The sequence below is a fragment of the Hyaena hyaena genome, unplaced genomic scaffold, assembly GCF_003009895.1.
Source record: "Hyaena hyaena isolate Hyena2069 unplaced genomic scaffold, ASM300989v1 scaffold_1525, whole genome shotgun sequence".
Taxonomy (NCBI): Eukaryota; Metazoa; Chordata; class Mammalia; order Carnivora; family Hyaenidae; genus Hyaena; species Hyaena hyaena.
In genome coordinates this window covers 61,139-81,591 of record NW_024082161.1, presented here as the reverse complement: position 1 = coordinate 81,591, position 20,453 = coordinate 61,139, and positions in this window count along the sequence as shown.

The following is a 20,453-nucleotide window of genomic DNA, read 5'->3' as shown; positions in this document are numbered from 1 at the left end:
AAGTAATGCTTTTCCTAAAAGCATCCTTTAATAATAGGCCTTATAAGACAAATAGAAATAGATGAAAAATGCTTTCTACTAGATTGGGAGCTGTCATTTAAAACAAAAATTGCCCCCATTACATTTTTGCTGAGAGAATCACTTTTCAGAAATGTATCTGAAAAAGAAAATTTAGATAAGCAGGAAAGCTTGTGGATTCCACCACTCAGAATGTCCACAATAACTTACCAAATGGCTTTCGGACACCAAGCTCTGCCAGCTAAAATTCTGTAGACTGTAAGTTTACTTCCAGTCTTTTTTCCTTCAGTGTATCTCCTTACATTATAGATAAAATATTATGATTCAGAAAAAAATCACATTATCATCAGCTTAACTCCGATTATACTTCTGTTTGGAAGAGGTAATTTCCACTTGGTTCCTTCTTCTTCCAGATATACCTTCAGCAGTCATTGGAAATGATGGGTCTCAAAGCTGAGAGTGAGGCCTGGGTACCTGTTTATCAACTCTTCCCTTGACCAGGAATCCCAAGGCACATTAGAATGGCAGGTGTTTGGTTTCCAATGACATATAATTTCCACACATGGTCCTCAGAGGGGGGCTGGTGCTATTGGGCTGTAAGTACCAAACCTGTCCTCTTCCCCAAGTAAAACAAAAGGAAACACAATCCACCAACATGAAGAGAAACTAATCAATATCATTCTTTCATTTAAAATATACCTCCAGCTATAAAACTTGTGAGGTTAACAAGGCTTATGATAGTAAGGAGTGAGGAACAAGAGAGACCTTCCTGTGTGACTGTTCAGTTTTATTATATTAACCAGATTTCATTATTTATGTATTCATCATATAGTACTTACTATCAGCCAGACACTATTCTAAGTGTTATACGAATATTAACTTAGTTAATCCTTAGGAGAAACCTGTGAGGAAGGAAATATTATTCAATTCATTTTACAGATGAAGAAGCTACCACACAGAAAAGTTAAATACCTTATCCAAAAATCACACAGCTGGTAAGTGATAGAACCAGGATATAAACCCAAGCAGGCTGTGCTCTTAACCATTATACTAAGTTGTTATTTATTCTTTAATAATAGTGACATATTTTGTACAACACAAATTACTGAATTCACCATCTTTTCTCAGAACTTGCTTGCACTATCATGTTGCCAATTCTGGTTACTGGTATAACCCATTTAACCATTTTAACCTAAGCCAGATACCCTTTAATTACCTAAACCTACTCTGATACTATCATCTATCAATTCTGGGTTTTTTTTTTTTTTTTTTTTTTTTGTTTACTTTTTTTTTTTTTTTTTTTTTGAAGTTTACTTATTTTATTTTGAGAGAGCATGAGCATGTGGGAGGGGCAGAAAGAGAGGGAAGGAAAGAGAATCCCAAGCAGGGTCCCAACTGTTAGCACAGAGCCTGATGATGGGTTTGAACTCATGAACCATAGATCATAACCTGAGCAGAAATCAAGAGGTTAACTGACTGAGCTTAACCACCTGAGCCACCCAGGTGCCCCTATCTATACTGTTTCTTGCAGATCTCTCAGTCTTTCCTTTTTTCTCTGTTGCTTCTGCTAGGGCCTTGTCAGCTCTCCCTGGAGCCCGGAGGAGGCTTCATGGCCACACTACCATGTCTTTCACATCTCAGTCTTTCTCTCCAATCACTGTAAAACAAAACCTAATGGTGCCCCCTGGCTCATAGAAACCCTCTCATGACTTCCCATCCTCTGAACCAGTAACTCTAAGTGTTTCTCTGGGACCCACAAAGATATTAGTCATTCAAAACATCTTTTAAAATTTAGGATTTGTAGCTGCTGCTCCAGCTCGATTGAGTCAGAATTTCTGGAGATAGGGCCCAGGAGTCTGAATTGTAATAAACTTTTCAGAAGACTTTTATATGCACTGAAGTTAGGGATCTACCACATTAATTAGGATACAAAGGTCTCCTATAACTGAGTCCTTGACGGTTCTCTCCTCTCCTCTGCTGTCTCACTCACTGTGCTCTCCAGAAGCCCACAGCTGTGTGGCAGTTCTGCTATGCCTCTGCGTGGTCTCTGTGCACACAGCTGCCTGTGTGCTCTATCTTGTGAGCTCTGGCCATCTTCTGAGGCATGTCTCCTGCATCGCCTACTCTGTCAGGCCTTCCTTGAATACACCCCATAAGGAAATTAATCATTTCCTCCTTTCTCTGTTCACCCCAGCACACCTTGCAGATGGCACTGTAGCTGTTTGTTTACCTATCTGCCTCTTCTGCTGCACTGTGAACTCCTTGGGGGCAAAACCTGTCTTCTTCGGATTTTACCTCTACTTCCTCCCAGAGAACCTGGAACACAGAGGTACTGACCAATCTTTGCTGAATGCTCTCGAGTTTGCAAAGTTCCACAAACAGCGAACTCCACATCAGGACAAAAGCAGCAGGAGTGGGTATCTTTAGAGGTGACATTTGTGTCGAGAAATGAAGTATCCTCACAGACCACATTCAGGTCATCCTTTTCCTGTCTAAAGCCAATAAAGGTCTATAAAACCTTCCGCATGGCTGCACTCAGGGTCCATCAAGGTGAAATTCTTGGCAAAATTGTTTATCATAGTTTTTTTTTTTCTGTGCAGTAGAAACTGTAGATGAAATTGAAATAATATTAGAAATATAAGTCTGTGCAGTTAGCATAGAAAGCCTGCTCTTTGGAAACACACTGGGCGCCACTGAAGGCGAGGAGGCTGGAAGCTTTTGTATTTGAATTAGGCTGTTTTTGTAAATGCACGGCAGAAACTAATGGAACTAGCACAGTGAAAAGAAAAATCTTATTTGTAATGATACCAGAGAATTTTATAAAACTCAGACTTAAGAACGCAGAGGGACTGAAGATGACGGATAAGTGGAAGCAGGGACTTGCACACTGTTGGGAACCTCCCCACTCCTCAGCTTGGCTCCATTCATAATTCGTGCTCCACGTGATGGAAAGCATGGCTGACAGAACTCCTGAGTTTTAGATCTCATAGTTGTAGACTCTAAAGAGATACTGAATAAATCTGAGAAAAGATTTATGGTCTCAAAACCAAGTTGAGTCAATGACCAAACTTGCCCTGGCCAATCCAGTGTGACCAGGGGCATAGGCAGAGCCACACGGGAATATGGTGGCCTAGCTATGGCTATGTGAAAGGGAGAGAGAAGTGGGGTGATCCCTTAGGTCTCCCCCACAGGGAGTAACTTCAATGATATTGGAAGCAAAGAGGGTAGTTTAAATCATGGGTAACTCTGGCTGGAGATACAGAATGGGGACAAATGAACAAGAAGACCCAGGCCAAGACTTAGCTAGAGACCGTGCCAAAATCTCCCCTAGTAAAGGCCACAGTGAATAACTTACTATTAAGCCCAAGGTTATCTGTATATTCTTTATCATTTGCTGCTATGCCTGCTCATGTTAAATATTAATATGCCAAATAAGAAGTCTGTTTTATAGTTTTAGCTTTTAGCTAATCTTTGTAAAGACCTAAGTAGAGAAACCTTTTAGAAGAGAACAAACAGATGTGGAAAACAGTAAGAGACTTAGAATCCCACAGGCTTTCCACTTGAGTGCTTCTATCATGCGCAGGCTCTGTGACTGTGGAGAAGGTTCTGACTGTCTCTGAGCCTTAGATACTCCATATGTTCTTCTTGATCATGACACTTTTTTGATGTGTTGTATGTTATTTGGCCTAAGCTGTAATTACTCATTCAGCAAATATCCTTGATTCCTTGCTATATGCCAGACACTGTTCTAGTAACTTTGGATACAGCATTGAAGACAATAAATCTCTCTTCTCTATGGAGCTTACGTTCTAGAGGAGAAAACAGTTAACAAACAAAATAAGTACATGAAGTCATAATATGTTGAAAAGTAAGCAATAATAAGGATGAATTCAAAGCACAGACTGGACCATTATTAGAAAATATCTGTCTGTATACCAGAAGGCAAATATGATGTCTCTCTGTTCCCTCTGTATAGCCAGTGTTAGATGCTAAATGAGTATTTGTTGGAGTTGTGAAGAATAAAGAGAGTAACATGAAAGCGACTAATTCCAATGTACTAGCAAGTACTTGTATTAGTCTTCCCAGGCTACCGTAACAAAATACTGTAGACTAAGTGGCTTGCAGATGGCCACCTTCTTGCTGTGCCCTGACATGATCAGGCCTCTGTCTGTGTGTGTTTCTGGTGTATCATGTGCCCAAATTTCCTCTTCTTATAAGGATACCAGTCATCTTGGATTAGGGCCCACTCTAAAGACCTCATTTTAACTTAATCAACTCTTTAAAAAACTTTATTTCTAACTATAGTCACATTCTGAGGTCCTGGGATTTGCAACTTCAACATAAGAATCGGGGAGATGGGCACTGTGGACCCAATTCAGCCCCTAACACTAGGAATGCAAAACTTTCAGACCTTTAATTACATTATTTTATTTGGTCTTTACAGCAGCTTTTAACATAGTAAGGAGACCTGTATAGCTATCATCTCTAGTACACAGCTAATTGTGGGTAACAGAATCATGACTCCAAATCAAGGGCTCAGTCCCCAAGATCACAATTCCTACAAACTGTCACTCCCACTCATCCCATGAGATACACTTATGGGCTGCAGAAGTCCAATTTGGGAAAGTAGAGTAGGACTGCAGTGAGACAACACTCTGAACAATGTGGAATAGTTACCTGTACTTTGGACAATTTAATGGGTTTAAAGAATGGAAAAAAGGAAGTTAAGTGCCTTGAAATGTAGCTGAATATCTTGTCATATGGGGTTTGCTTGGCTATTTTTCACTAAGACTGTTCAAATCTAACCAAAGACATCCCTGACAGGTTACACCCAGTAAACTCTAATTTTAAAAAGCACTGACATGACCATGGGCATTGCTCTGGAGATGTAGGCAGAGCTGATAGCAACACATTCACCTTTTTGTGAAGTCCTACTTTTGTGAAGTACAAATTGGATTTAACCCTTTCACAGCCACCTAGTTGACTGGTTCTGAATACTTCACGGCAGTATTCCCAGAGGTATCTTGTTAGAACAATGACAAACCCATCTGAAATCAAAGGGAAGTCCTATCAAATGAACTGCTGAAACAGTTTTACTCTGCAGAACTTAACATGGCATGATTTGTTGTAGTACTGAAGAAAAACGGTAACCCTGTAATAGAATCCCTATGCCTATTGGTGAGGGTCAGCTAAGACAATAGGCCTTTGTCCAGAAATACTGTCATGACTTTGGGTGAAAGTCAGTCTACTGCCCCCTAAACTATGAAACAATGATGACTGCCAACGTACCTTTAGTCAGATGCAATCAGAAATTTTAGTCTATGTCCCACTTCTTAGGTAATGCATTTCAATGACAAGTTTAGGGCCAATTGCACACAGCTCAACAGTAATGCCTTTTCTACCCCCTCTCTTTGTCCCCCTCCTTGTGTCACACTCCAGCTGTCTATAATGCACGGGAAAAAGATTGGTTGACCTCCAGTGCAAATGTTAGACCGAGTACACACATTTGCCTCCACTCCTTCTCAAGATTCCACTGAAATATTTAAGAGTACAAAATGAATAAATGTGTAACACCAAAGAGAAGGAGAGCAGGGTGGTGTTTATCACTGAATTAATGGATTTCAGTAAATACATCAAAGACAGAAAATGGCAAGATGTGCATGGCCTATGATACAGAAATTGCACTCCAGGAGTACCTGACAGATTCCTTCTCACGTAGGTCTGTTGGGTACATGTATATGAATAGTCTTTGTATGTGTACACAGTGGTCATTATGGTAGTGGGGAGCTAGAAAAAACTTAGGGAAATGGATAATTAAGGAGGAGCAAAAGCATTCTATGATACACTGGGTAGCAGTAGAAAAGTGATAAAGTAAGTGAAAATTTAGTGAAAAAAGTAGAAACAATGAAAAAGCATTAGACCACTTACATAAATGAAAGGCTGTAAAATATTACGGTACATATTATAAAAATTACATACTGTAGGGGCATCTGGGTGTCTCAGTCGGTTGGGCGACTGACTTCGGCTCAGGTCATGATTTCATGGTCTGTGGGTTTGAGCCCTGCGTCGGGCTCTGTGCTGACAGCTAGCTCAGAGCCTGGAGCCTGTTTCAGATTCTGTGATTCCCTCTTTCTCTGCCCCTCCCCTGCTCAAGCTCTATCTCAAAAATAAAATAAACATTAAAAATTTTTTTAAATAAAAAAATTACATATTGTATATTTAAAGGACATGTCAATACATTACTGTGGGTTCCAATAGGAGAGATGCAGGTGGGAAGGAATGGGATGGGGATTAGGGAAGAAGGGAAACAAATACAATAACGGAGGGGACTCATTTAAATTACTAATAACAATGTGCTCTGCACATGGTTCCTGGGGTCCTATTGCAAAATATATTGAATAGAGTGGATCGGATGTAAAAGGGAGGGGGAAGCCACATTTCAGAATGTACTAGAAGGGAACTAATCTGTACACTCTAACATGAATAGGATCCTGCACCATTTATACTGAGAAGTTCCTTGAAGATGCATTCTAATCTTTATTGTAAGCAAGTCTAAACAATTTTATTTTTCACTATGGTAAATGTGTTATTTAGATTAAAAAATTAAGGGGCGCCTGGGTGGCCTAATCAGTTAAGTGTCCAACTTCAGCTCAGGTCACGATCTCACGGCTCGTGGGTTTGAACCCCATATCAGGCTCTGTGCTAGCAGCTCAGAGCCTGAAGCCTGCTTCAGATTCTGTGTGTGTGTGTCTCTATCTCTGCCCCTCCCCCACTCACACTGTCTCTCAAAAAAAATGAATAAAGTTAAAAAAATAAAAAATAAAAATTAAATAAGAGGATTGTGATACGTTGAAAAAAATTAACTTCCTTTTTTGCTAAGAACGCAAACTGAGAATTCCTGAAGGAAATGTAGGTTAAGACTTTAACATGCAGAGTGCCTACAATCTTATTTATTCAAAAACTTGATTTCTCCTCTGTGTGTATGAAGAAAACCACACAGAAGACAGACTCGAGGCTCTGGAGAGTGGCCACCCCAGGGCAATCACCCAAAACACTGGTTTGGGCTTTCATCAACCCTATGAGGACTTGGGTTTCTTAGGATGTGAAGGTTAGTGAATCTTTTAGTAATAAAAGTCAAGCCCATCTTCTATTAAGTGAGAGGAAAATACTGATGAACTGAACCAAGCATTAAGTTCGAGAAAATCTAGAACTCCAATGGAAAAACAACTTTATTTATTCCCCATGTTTGCCGCAGACAAAGCAGCAGCAAGTCTCATGATCTGACCCAGCAAGTCCAGCTCAGTCAGTGGGTTTGCTTTGTTACGTGGCAGTTGCACCAGATCTTCCTGTCCAGGTGAAGAGATCATCCAAATCCCAGGAAAACAAAACACAAGCTAAAAAGCCCAGCAGCTGCAAAGAATTTCTGTCCAGTCATCAAAATGGCTTTTTGCTTTTGCTGCAATTACCATATAAAAGTTCAAAACTCAATAGAGAAATAACACAAAAACATGAGCTTGGACGATACTCGGACAGTTGGGAGATTGTGTATACTGCAAGTTGAATAAAGAAAAGAATTAAGGCTTTTAAGAAAAGCAGCAATACAGGTGCTTCAGTGATCAAAGACAAAATGGATAAGCTCTTAGAACACCTTCTTTCTCCTTTATAGGTTATCACTGGTCACTATCTCAGGGGACGGTCAAGTATCATTTTAAAATGTTTCTAGTGAAACTTTATTCCTTATTTCCAAAACAAAAACTTACAAGGAAACTATTCAGTCATTTTAGAGCACTAAAGTGGAAAATTAAGGGGCCGTCTGGGTGGCCTTAATCGGATGAGTGTCTGACTCCATCTCAGGTTGTGATCTCACGGATTGGCTCGGGTCCTGAGTTCAAGGCGCCCATCGGGTTCTCTACTGTCAGAGCAGAGCCTGCTTTGGATCTTCTGTTTCGCTCTTTCTCTGAATCTCCCCTGTTCACACTTTCTTTCTCTCAAAAACAAACAAACAAAAAAAAAACACTAAAAAAAATAATAAAATGGAAAATCAAGGCCACATGAAATGGTGTGTAAAAATACATCTATCTTAAGGGTTAAATTTGAGTAGCTGATTTACCATTTAATTTTGGAAGTGCCCAAGCATTCACAATTCTTTTTACAATCTTGTAAGTATGAGACAGAAAAAGTTAAGAGCAGAATTTTTATAAGGAGTTCTAAAAAAATACAGTAACTCTAGTTTTTGTAAATAATAGAATAATAAATTGTTGACCAATAAAAGCCAATAAAACCAATAAAAATTCTTGGCTAATCTTACTTCAAGTAAAGCATATTGAATATTATCAATATAAATAGCTATGCTTATGGTGAGCAATTTTATTGCTTCAAGAAAAGTGGACATTTCTGTGATTAAGGCTTAAAATCAATTCACGTTTTCTGTCAGCACACTTTGGGGATTTTTTTCCATTTACCTGTTTCATTCTGCTTTGGATTTTTTTGATACATTTATTTGAGATCCTGCTGGAGCAAAATTAAATATGGTGAAATGTGGGGGTTCAGTTGTGGTTTTCCTTGAAATTTGATCTTTTAGAGTCAAACCAAATGGAAAATAAACAGTTTTTCAAAAGCAAAATTACTTTTTTAAAAAAATGTATATTTATTTATTTTTGAGAGAGAGAGAACATAAGCAAGGGAAGGGCAGAGAGAGAAAGGAGGAGACACAGAATCCAAAACAAGCTTCAGGCTCTGACCTATCAGCACAGAACCCAATGAGAGGCTCGAACTCTTGAACCATGAGATCATTACCCGAGCCAAAGTCAGAAGCTTAACCGACTGAGCCACCCAGGTGCCCCAAAAGTACTTTTGTGTTTAAACCTGGTTCCCTAATTTCAAAGACATACCAACCTACTGATTCAAAGCCACTCAAATGTTGGCCCAGCTCTTTACTGTACTGATGATCCAGGCTGCCTGAATGTCTTTTATTTTCAGGCACTGAGATTGTAATTGTTGATGGACAACAGCAGACTCCCCTGTGGGTATGTGCCTTAAGGTTATGACAAGAGTGGAGTTATCTCAAGGTCGGGATGGGGAAGCTGTTCACATGAAGTTAGAAGTCATCACAGTATTTACACAGTTATCAGGGTAAATTGAAATCAGATCTTCTGCAACAGCATTGTAAGATGTTTAATCACCAGAAAAGTTATGACTCAAGTTAAGCACAGGATGCTTAGGCAAACAATCTTGGTGAACAGCTCTTAGAATATCATCCAAGTGGAAGGCTCAAGGGAATGGCTTTTGAAGCTGCTTTATGCTGCTGATGCTGGGGATGTTGACAAAGCAGTCATTTTAATTCAGAGACAATCTGATGGAGACTAAAAACAAAATCAATACACTTTTGACTGTTTTTATTACCCAATGAGGTGTGAAGCTGATATACTTATCTTATCCTAAAACCTCACTACACCGGGGATTGAGCAGACTTAGGAATTGGCAATGGTGAAAAATAAGTGAGGCTGGGGGAGCAGGATGGATCTGAAAGGGACAGATAGACACACAGCAAATATCAAGGCACCGCTCTCCATGCTGGGGCAGAGAAACACTTTTTTCTATCATGTAACTTACACTTTACGTCAGAGTGGTTGAGAAGAAACAACAAATAACTTAACAAGGTAATATCAGATAGCTTCAGTGTTATGAAAAAAATTCAACATATAATATGATAGAGAACCCCTGGGGGAATATTCATTTGCCAGGCAGACCAAGAAGGCATTGGACCATGATAAGTGAGAGAGTGGCACAGATGAGGCCATCAGGGATAAGAGTGATCTCAGTGTGGCTCATTCTGGGAATTATTGACATTTAAGGCCAGATGCTTCTGAGTTGCTGGGCGGAGTGAGGGGGGGGGGGGTGAGTCCTGCAGGGTGTTTAGCATTGTTCCTGGCCTCCCCTTTGTCCCGGTAACAATTGTGACAACCAAAATGTCTCCAGATTTTGCCAAATGTCCCATAGGACATTTGAAATTCTCCAGCTGAGAACTACTAGCTCATGTAAGGCCTTAAAAGCAGGAGTAATAAACTATAGAACACTTCATGTGGCATGAACACCAGCCAATCAGGATGGGCGCTGTCTGTAAATAATCCATATTGCTGCACCAATGTATCCTGGAGGAGTATCAACCCTGCTATAGCTCATGGTAAGTTCTTTGGATCTTATCATAATTGTGACTGAAAGCTATCATAGTATTTTAAGAAAGAGGGCAACATTTTGTTTTCTTTTTATGTTTTCAAAAAGACCACCTTCACTGCTAAGCAGAGACTAAATTTCAGCGCAGAGCGGCCTGAGAAGAAGCAGGGAGACTAGTGGGAGGCTGTTGGAAAAGTCTGTGTGCATGACCCTGGGGGAGTCACAGCAATGGAGATCAATTGAAGTGATCACAATCCACAAAGAATCAAGGATCGTAAATAGGTTTTGGCTTCACAACTGACTAAATGGTGGTCCTTTACGAAGATGGAGAAGACTAGGGGAAGAACAGATTTTTGAGGGGAAAAATCAAGGATTTTATTTGAGGTATGTTAAGTTTCAGATGCCTCTGGAACATCCAAATGAAATTGTGTAATAGGTACCAGTGCCATTTGGATACCTGAGTCTACAAAGTTTGTGTAAATTTGATCATCAACCAGCATATACAAACATAGTAACAACAAATATCCAGAAGTCTATGCGTATATTTAGGTCATCAACACAGGAAAGGCCACCAACCACTTAAACCAGAGTATCTGCTCATTTTCTGAGAAATAACTTACATATTTCATGTCCTGCCTCCCCTAGCTTCTGATTTCCCCATTACATTTGACTAAGATTAGCCTTACTTAACATCAATTAACAAATAGACTGAACTTTGTACTTTGTTTTCTACCGAAAAGTCTTGAGCAAATACCCCTGTGTACTTTTCAAAGTTTTCCTGATAATGCAAAATTCAATGCAAATCTATTAGATACTGGGGTGAGGCAAAGGGCAGGGATAGGAACTCACAGAAGATGTTTGGGTCACAATATAATTCCTTATTCTTACTCCCAGAGAGTCCAGGAACCCACCATTAAATACCATCTATGTTGTCAATATTTAGTACATTTTATCATCATACATGTCATTTAGTATTACCGAATTCTTGAATATGCTATTGGTTTTGAAGGAAAGATGTCATTTCATTAGATTCAAACCTGGATCTAACAGAGATCAGCATACACCACTATTGATAATAAATGGAATCTTACATTCCAATGACACACTATGATTTTTTCAAAGCACTTCCTGTGCTGATGAAGTTTTATTTTCACCACAATTTGTGACATGGGAAAGGCAGATACTTGTGTATATATTTTTAAGTAAGGAAACTGTTGTCCAGCTAGAGTCAATGATCTGCCCATGGTCCTATGTTGATAAATATTAAAGACATAATTGGAACACAAGTGTTTTGACAACTAATCCAATACTGAAAGTAACTACTCTGCCAGTGAATTCTATAGTCTAACTCACACCACATGACACCAAAAGTGAACTCTTGCTTGACTTTTTTCTGAAGAGAATCTGAGCTGGTTCTCAACTCGGGCATATTTTCCTATGTTCCTTCTCTGTAATCTAATTTTCCCATGCTTGACAAAAATTAATGTGGCTGCCTTCTGTGTTAAACATGCTGTTTTTCCTTATGCTTTCTTGGCTCATCTCTGTCCTCACTGATATCTTCCTGAGACTTCTTTGTTGGCATCCTGACTTTTCCATGATTACTTCAATCCTATTATGACTCAGACAGTGGAACAGACTATGAAACTTGAGTTATATTCTCTTTTTCCATGCTTAGTGGGTTTACTCTAACTTTTGCTCTCCATTATTAATAGACTGACTGCCTTTTCCTAACCTGAATTTTTTATTCTATGCTGACAATAACATTTTTTTTTACTGATTTCAAGACTAATATATGTTATTGTGGAAATGTAGCAATTGACATACAAGTACAATGAAGAAAATTAAATTACCCACATTCCCCCTAACCAAAAATCAGTGAAATACAATTGCTTGGTTACTTCTGTTGTTTCTTCAATTAAATGCATAATTAACAATTTAAAATTCTTTCTTGTTAATGTGAAGAGATTCAAGTCTATCAGTTTTGCTCCAACCACAACTTTGGCTGCGTTCCATAATCTTGGGAGAGAAAGGATGAACATGAATTCAGAGAGGCAACATGACAGAGCATGTAGGGCCTTGTTGGCTATTGTGAAAACTTAACCTTTTACTGGAGTGAAAGAGAGGGTATAGGAGAACTTCAGGCAGAGTAGTGGCATCGTTTAGCTTAAAGGATCAATTAAACTGCAAAGTTAAAATGCCACAGAAGTCCAAACAGTCTAAGAAAATTAATAAGCAATTTAGTCCTCCTGTCTGTAGGTAATTTCATAGAAATATGTTTTATCCCCTTTAATTGCAAAGTCTAATAAACATTTAAGTAAATATTATTATCCTGTGATCTTAAAGTTTAAATTAATAATATCTAGACTACTGAATCTTACATCACAAGTTCTCAATAAAAACCTGTTAGATTAAAAAAAGAAGAAAGGGAAGGAGAGAGATGAAGGGAGTGAGAAGAAGAGGGGAGGAGGAGAGGGAGGGGACAGTTAACATCACTTCGCATACCTACTTCTACAATTAGGGAAATACACTGCTTAGGGAAAAAATTAGGGTAACACATCTACTAATAATATTTTTTTAATTTTTAAAATGTATTTAAATTCAAGTTAGTTAACATAGTGTAGGATTGGTTTCAGGAGTAGAACCCAGTGATTCATCACTCACAAATAACATCCAGTGCTCATACCAACAAGTGCCCTCCTTAATGTCCATCACTCATTTAGGCCATTCCCCCATTTGCCTCCTCAATAATCTCTTAAGATTTAGGAAATAGATAATATGAGCCTATAGTTTAAAAAGCAAAGGACTGAGAAATCTTATCTGTCTTAAAACTACTCTTAAAAGCTTACTGAGGTTGTGTCTGTTTTTACCTGTAAAATATTTGCTTGCCCTACCTTTCTCAGTAATATCGATTTTGTTATATTCCTAGCTCCTGTCCCCCTCCCCCCCCAACACACAGAGAAAGACAAATTCTTGTGAAAAACTGAGATGGTGCAAGAAGATGAACACAGAGCTGAGTTTCTTCCCTGATTAAGAGCAGAACAACAAATAAAGTGCTAATTTGCACATTTGGGCTTGGTTTTGCTATTAGTATTTCAAACAACATTGGTTTTTATATTGAAGATTGTTTAATTAAAGGATTATATGTTAAAGAGTTACTTTATGCATTTACAAAATGAAATATGACCAGCTTCTCTATCACTGAATTGAGCAGCTTGCTATAACATTGGATAATGAACTGGGTAGTAAATTTGCTTTTACCATGTGAAGCCACTTCCAGCCCAAGTGGCTTCTAAGTCTTTATGATCTAATGGCACCAAAAAGAGAACAGAGATATTTGAACAGAGGTTACAGCAGAGAAGTGTATTTTTTTTTTTTTTTTTTTGCAAATCCCCATTATCCTTTCGTAATGGCTGACACATCAAATGTATCCCATCTAAAGTCATTTTCATTTTCTGATACAAATTCCACCCAGAGCCTCAATACCAAGCTGTGTTCTCTCAGCCTTTCCAATCAAAGATAGATAACAGATCTAGCAGTAACAATTCATCTGACAGTTCTGTGATGAACATGTGAGCCACAATTGGATACAGATTGCTCTGCCATCACTGCATTATCATCCTTGCAATTCTAACCATAAAATCCTCCTTTTGTGGATTAGGTAGGCAGTTAGGATTTAAATGTCTGGGTCACAGCTTTATTTGTGATTTCCTTCTTTCCACATCTAAGACTGACTTGATTAGTAAGTCTCAGGCAGGCACAATATAATTTACCATTATCACATAATGCACATTTACAAAAGAATATAAATTACTGAATTTTTTGTAGACTAATGTTATATTTTCCATTTCCTTAAATTCAATTATCCTCAGCTAGCCAAATTTATCCTGATTATACCTGGTAAAACCATCTGCCTTCTGATTGTCCATATACCTCCCTGAATTTTCACTCTGGGTACCAAAGAAAGATAACATTCATTTTAGTCTCTGACATGGAAGCATTTTAAATTTTTATAAATATAGGTTAAATAAAGAACTTGTCACTGTTCTATAAGGATAAGTTAAATCATCTTTTTTTCTGTAATGAGAGTTCTCACAGGGAATATCAGAGACAGTCAACGTGTGGGAATTAATTGGTTGCTGTCTTTATTATGAAGGAATGGTAGCAGGGTATCCTACAACCAAAAAATATTAAAAGAAATGAACTCAGAAGGACCCATATACTTATCAGAATGGGCTTACTCCAGGAGACGAAGCTTATGGTAAATTATAAATTGTATTTAAGGGGTGCCTGGGTGGCTCAGTTGGTTAAACAACTGACTCTTAATTTCGGCCCAGGCCATGATCTCAGGGTCTCGAGATCAAGCCTCCTATCAGCCTCCACACTGAGCTTGGAGCCTGCTTAAGATGTGCTCTCTCTCTCTCTCTCTCTCCCTCCCTCTCTCTCTCTCTGTCCTTCCCCCACTCACCCTCTCTAAAAAAAAAATAAAACAAAAACAAAAAACAATTTTTTAAAAATTCTATCTCTAAGATAAGATTCAAACAATGTGATTGGCGCCAAGGATAAAATGCTTGCCAAGTACGGGTTTGGACATGGTGCTGTTAGTCACTATCACAGCCCTGAGCTGTGGAGCCAAGGAACTTCACCTTAAACTACAAAACACTCAAGGTGTTCCCAGGAAATAAGCCCTCTGATGCCATTCGAGTAACTCACCAAAAACACAAGAGAAGGGACTTGTCTATCTTGTTTACTGCCAGAATGCATCAGTATACCTGGCTTTTTAAAACACAAGTTTCCAAATATTAAATTATTATTTCTGACTCGTCCATATATACATACTGGTGTGTGTTCCTCCAATGGTCTCCAATCACCCCAGTCCCTTATTGGCTCAGGATCTTCAGGAGGAGCATCACCTATCAGAGAAAAGCATCTCTACCATCCCTGGTAGTAGTTCTCATTAGTATTCAGGTCATACTGGCTGAAAAGTATTCTAGAAATCACTCCTTCACCAACTCTTCTGGATCTCTCCAGGGCACAGAGCAGCATCTGCCACATGGCAGCTGCTCAATATGTTTTTCTGAGTTAATTGATGGACAAATGACCTATTTACTTTCCTTATTTTATATTTTTTACTTGTACATTTTTCCCAGGAATGTTATCTATTGCTAGTTGAATCCAATAAATACCAAATATCTGCACTGATATCAAACACATTTCCAATGCCATTCAAGACAAATCCTGACCAAGTACCTCCTATGTGGCAAAAATCCTTCTGGGCCCTGAAGGGACCTTCCCGGAGCCTGAGTGAGCTAGAGATGTGTTTGCACTTTTCCCCAAAAGCACAAATCCCATAAATAATTCACAAATAGGAAAGAAAAAGAAATGCCAAAGAGATTAAATGACTCATAAGTGTGCTACTATTCTTCAGGCTTAACATGACTTCTTTTGGCTTTGTTCATAGTGTCTGAAAGTTATTTTTATGACCAACTAAAGACATAAAAATAGGCACAACCATATTAGAGGTTACATCAGCTTGAGGAGACCTCTGGACAGACATGTAAAATCCAAACCCCAAATAACCTATACTCATTGCCTACTATGTGCCAAGCCCTGTACTGAGACACAGCCTTTCATTTAGTATCCAGAACCATTCCATGAGCAAATTCTCATCTTTATCCCATTTTATAGATGGCAAAATTAAGTTGTGAAGAGGCCAAATAACTGTCCAAAGGTACACAGCTGATAAGTGGCAAGAACAAATGTAATCTCCAGTCTTTCGGCCTCTAGAGTTCAGGTGGTAAGCACTGTACCATCTACCTTATACAGGTTTTTATCTAGTATGCTTAACTTCTCTAAGATTACAAATTTTATGCGACAATATCCAATATTTAACTAAAACAGTCTTTGCACTTTTTGTCCACTTTTTCTTCCCATTTCATTAATTGGTATAAGTTGGCATGACGACATTCGTCAGCTTTTTCTTTCCTCTCTTTGTTTATAATACTCTTCTCTCTGGCGCCCTCATTCAGCATGGTGTCACTCCCACAAGTGGCTAAACCCAAGTTGGGCTAGGGTCTGCCTGGCCACATTTCAAGGGAACATGATTTGCCTATTAAAACTCTTTGCTTTATCCACTCAGCACATTCCCCTCTTCTCCTGATGCCTGGATTACTAGTCTTGTTGCCTACCTACTGTGTCCACTGACTGACCTTACCACTGGAGCTTGAGATATAATCTATTCTTTCTATCTATCTGAAAATGATCTGTTCCTCAATTTTCCTGAAAGATATAGACTTGTCTCTTTTCTGAACTTTCACGGAAAAATTTCTTTTTTTTTTTTTTTTTTTTTTTTTTTTTTTTTTTTTTTTTTTTTTTTTTTTTTTNGAGAGAGAGAGAGACAGCGTGAGCAGGGGATGGCCAGAGAGAGAGGGAGTCACAGACTGAAACAGGCTCCAGGCTCTGAGCTGGCAGTCAGCACAGAGCCCGACGCGGGGCTCGAACCCACGAACCGTGAGATCATGACCCAAGCGAAAGTCGGCCGCTTAACCGACTAAGCCACCCAGGCGCCCCTAAAAATTTCAAAGAGGATCAAGATAGTCTTAATTTCCTGCCTTTCCGATATCCAAAATACCTAGACTTTATTTGCTACACTCAATTATAAGCCAACACGGGACTACGTACCACATATCTTTGTATCCTTCAGCATGTCCGGCCCAGCCCTTTGTACCTACTAAGTCTATAAATAAGGTGACAAATAAATGAATGGAGAGTTGGCTGGTGGATGAATAGACTATAAAACACCTGGTATAGTGCATACATGAAGTAGAATCTAATTTCAGAGGTGCCACTTGTATTTCTTTCCTTCTATACAGAGTGCCTAAGAAATATTTGTACACAAAGATTACCAGCATTATTTGGTGTACAATACTGTTAATGTATTGGTTGCAATATAGAAGACAACTATTAAATATCAGACACTAACTTGGATACTCTTCATAATTTTTAATTAAATAGCCCCAAAAATATGAGAGGCGAGTGTTAGAATCCCCTTTTTACAGTTTTATAAAGGCAGATTGGGCAGATTCAGAGAAGTTACATAACTATGGATGATCTTTTAGGGAATAAGAGAGATGGATTTGATCCAATGTCACTTTAATTTCAAATCCAAGACTTCATTCTTTCTTCTACGCTACACTGCCTCATTGAGAGAGCCCTATAAAAATATTTCTCTTAAATTTGCATGTGTTTTCAGGAGATGGGGGACTAGTATGTTGTCTTTAATCCGTTACCACAAACTAGTTGACAAAAGCATCCAAGCTATCTCCTAGCTCCTAGTTCTATTTTATAAATAGAACTCCAGATAGGTACGTTTTGATGGGAGAAAAAGAGGTTTAAGAAGATTTAAATAAGCATCTTCCCAGATCACAGGGAGATGAGACTGTGTTTCAGGGCTCTATAGGACCAAAGAGGAAGGTGATGACACCAAATTACCTGAAGGGAGAGAGTCAGAAACCAAGAGAAGGAAGTAATAGAATAGAGCAGAGAAAGGATAGGTACTGAGAACAGGGTTTTCCACTTCACAAAAGAAAAGGGCCAATTTCCCAGTTCTCTCTTTTCTGCATCTCTGGCTCTGATAGTAGGGATGGTATTATTACTACACAAGATTAACAGGATAAGGGAAGGAGAACAGATGCCACCCTGAAATTATACCAGCTTTTAAAGTTACCAAATGATGGATGAGGGCATCTTAAATTCAAGATATACTTTTAAAAACTAAAAGGATTCCCAGCTTGAATTAAGGGGTAAAAGGAATGCAAGCATCCTAGAAAATAAATTGAAGTAGAAATAGCAGTCAGGTACAAAAGTAGGCACTAGGCTAAGGGAAATATTCTTATTTCAGATCCAAGGATCACCACAGAGAGCCATGCAGGCAAGACATCGGCAGGTCTTCAGCTGAAATACTTATTGAAAAATAGACTTCTCGGCCTCTCTTCTTCTGCTTACAGAATACATCTTTAAAGCAGAGCATTTCTATCTTAGGTAGTTAGATAAATTTGAGAAGCTTAAATCTGCAGCCTTCTCTAATATGAACTTAGAAATGTCCCTGACATCACTCTCAGGGAGTCGCCTTCCTATTTTTGTAGAAATCTTGCTTTTCTCCTTCACGGATTCTCTTAAACTATACATCTGCATTAATAAAAACCCATATATGGTGATGGATGTTAGCTAGACTTCCTGTGGTGATCATTTCACAATGTATACAAATATTAAACAAATATCAAATCATTCTATATGAAAAAAAAAAGTTCTTTTAACTATAGGCACGGATAGCCACTCTAACTGGACATAGCAAATGCTACAAATTCACCCTGAAGCCTTTGGTTGACTTTTCCTGTGTCTTTGTGCTGGTTTTGTTGTGCTGTTGCTTTCTGTGGTCTTATCAATGACTTTTCTTTTGGACCCCTGCTCAGGCTGCTCAGATGCACACACAGGGAGCTGGACATGCCTGGGCGTTGGCATTCCCCCAGAGTAGTCCAAGCCAATGACTGGTGCAGGATGGTGAAAGCCCAGCTTTCTGGTCTCCAGTCAAGGGAGCTCTACCCTCCATGGACGTGACCTGAAATCACACCTCACATTCCTCTTACTGTGCTCTCTCCACTTCCTTCCTGCTTCCCCTGGGAGTACTTCCTTAATAAATTACTTGCACATGATTTCTCATCTCAGAGTCAGCCTCTAGGGAACCTGACCTAAGACACCAGCCAAATAAAAACTGGCTGGAGTGGGTTGGGTAAGCCTGCGAAGAATGCAACAACAGACATAGAAAAAGGGCACAGCACTACCTTGGGAACTGGCTCAGGAGCATTTGGGTCTCAGTCAGCACTTCTCTCCTCAGCACAATTCCATGTCACACAAAGTGGCTTAATGTCTTCTGTGTGTCTTTCTGCCCCATGCCCCTCACTACAGATGGCCTTCCCAAATTTTAGGAAGCCATGTCCAAGGACTCTCAGGTTAGGAACTGAAGACTGATCACCTAAGTGTACCCTTTCAGTAGAGGTAGACACACACACATACCCTGTTAAGTTGTGAGGTACACATGTGGATGAAGCTGACGGGAAGTAGATGAAGGTAGTTCATGAAATCCAGGTATACTGGTATGTTACTGTGAATATTTTATACTTGAAAATACACTAGTAATTATATACAAAAAATTGTATGAGAAAAGAACTATTTAGGTACCCCAATTTACAAGTTTTAGTAGCCTTTCACACAGGGGTAAGTACTTTGTATTCTAGAATGGATGATTAAGATATAACTCATCTTGCCTAAACAAAGTATTTGTGTGTCAGGGGAGTGAGTGAGAAGGGTGAAGTGAATTGTGGACTTTTCTTTCCACTTTACTACAGTGTGAGAGAATAGTTACATGTTTCTTGGAACTGCCTTATATTTTGCAGTAACAGCAATCATTGAGGCAATTCAGAGCACCGTCTCCCAATCCTTCCCTCTGCTCTTCTGTCAGGAGATGTAACACACTACTAGTCACATGAACTCTATGGCCATGGTTTTCAATCAGTTTTAGCCCATAGTAACTCCACAACCCAACATACTCCTGCACACAGGCTCATACATACTGTACACATAAACACAATCAACACAAACATTTGGTGAAATAATATTTGTTCTTCCTACCTGTGATACACTCTATTTTCCAATGTTTTCTGTTATAAATGAATCTATTTCATTTTTAAAATGCTAACAGTAACCAACTAAATTGATTTCAGGGCCCATTAGTAGGTTACAACCAGTGCCTTGGGACATTAAGAGCTTACATCCAAATGCTAATATTCCTAGAAAAGTTGTCCCAGTAAGTTATTATCACCCACAAACACCTTGTTGTGCATCAGCCCATTATTCAGGTAACAAATGTGTTCTGAGCACCTGATCCACCACCTGATCCATGCTGCTGAAAGCCAAAAAGGATATAAGAGAAGAACCCACCCTCAACTTTAAAAGCTCATCATCAGGGTCCTTAGTATAGCAACAGGAGCCTATTCTGGCTGATATAATTACATGGAAACCATATATTCTATATAGTATATAGTTCTAAATGTAATTATAAAGAGTTTTATAGTTACACAGATAGATAGATGATTGATATATAGATAGATAGATAGATAGATAGATAGATAGATAGATAGATGATAGAAAGACAGAAAAAAGAGCTTTCCCAGGACGATCAGAAGAAAGAGAACCGGGTAGAGAGTTGC